This window comes from Chenopodium album, chromosome 10 (genome assembly GCF_948465745.1).
Source record: "Chenopodium album chromosome 10, dcCheAlbu1.1, whole genome shotgun sequence".
NCBI classification, from domain to species: domain Eukaryota; kingdom Viridiplantae; phylum Streptophyta; class Magnoliopsida; order Caryophyllales; family Amaranthaceae; genus Chenopodium; species Chenopodium album.
This window is the reverse complement of record NC_137843.1, coordinates 47,269,648-47,270,980: the sequence shown is the minus strand read 5'-3', so window position 1 is coordinate 47,270,980 and position 1,333 is coordinate 47,269,648. Positions and strand designations below refer to the sequence as shown.

At 37.2% G+C, this 1,333-nt stretch overlaps 1 non-coding gene across 1 annotated transcript; it reads left to right on the top strand.

Annotated features, from left to right (window-relative positions):
• The first annotated feature begins 542 nt into the window (after nucleotides 1-542).
• Nucleotides 543-647, top strand: LOC145565749 (small nucleolar RNA R71). Its single transcript, XR_014095129.1, has one exon. It is a non-coding gene; the product is annotated as a small nucleolar RNA R71 (small nucleolar RNA).
• The last annotated feature ends 686 nt before the right edge of the window (nucleotides 648-1,333 follow it).

Sequence of the window (1,333 nt, the reverse complement as noted above, 5' to 3'; positions counted from 1 at the left end):
AGGACACATAAAAGCGTCAATATTCTCTACGCTTTTTTGTGTCCCTCAAAATTCTCGACTCACGTATTCTCGACACTTTTTAGCAGCGTCGAGAAATATTTTTGTGACGCTTTTTAGCGTCGAAAAAAGGCCTAAAAAGCGTCCAAAAAACACGTTTATTGTAGTAATGTGAATATTTTATAAGAGAAGGAAATTAGGAGCTAAACTGAACTGAACTTATAGAGCTGAACTAAACTGAACTGAACTGAACTTATTAGAGCTGAATTTAACTGAACTGAACTGAAAATAATCGTATGAGAACATGCCTTAATAGAAGTTAATTGAGCTTGCAAAAAGGATACTGAATCGACACTATGTTTTCCCTTGTTTGCAAAGCCTCTAGGATTCCCATATTGGGATGTGAATTGTCATCTCTTCGATAACCGTTCCTGCTAGATTTTCCTAAAGATTCATAAATCTACCATTAGCTGCTGAGTCAAGGATTGATCTAGATTAATTTCCAAGCCCGTTGTAGAAAGGCTTGGATTATTTGCCACTGCGCTAATCCATGATGGGGGCATTCCCTTTGCAAATCCTTAAATCTCTCCCAAGCATCATATAGACTTTCATCAACTTCTTGGGCAAAATTTTGGATTGAACTTCTTAATAAAGCTATCCTCTCTACAGGGTAATATTTATTATAGAAATTCAAAGCAAGAGTATCCCAGTCAATAATACCACAATTTAGCTTTACCACACAAAGAAAAGGGAAAAAGAATCTCCCTAATTTGGTCTTGAGTGACCCTAACTTGCCTGATAGTATTGCAATACAGACAGAAATCCAAATATGAAGATTTAGATCTTCTCCCTTAGCTCCACTGAATTACTTCCTTTCAATCATAGTGATAAACTGGGGTTTAATCTCAAATTCCACTCCTTCAAGATTAGGTGTACGGGCAAGATGAGGAAAATCTTGCAAGGATGGTTAAGAATAATCGCTAAGCTTGCGAGGCTTAGGAGGTGGTGGATTTTCCATCTCTGATTCAAGTTTTGAAGAAGCTTTCGAATCACTGGAATCAAATGGGGTTTCCAAAGGTGTATTACCCTCGGAAGTGGCTCGTATCTATCTGGGAAAGTTCTTCTGTTTATGAAAAGATCGTTCGATTTTAGGATCGAATGGAATGTAACCTGATCTAGAACCCCTGGGCATAAACACATAACTAAACAAACAAATATGAGAAATTTGTCCCAAAGAACTTGCGTTCTCTGAGACGGGAGAAAATAATTTAGACTACAAAAACAATTAGAAATAAAAATAAAATCGTTTCCCCGGGAACGGCGCCAAATTTTGACA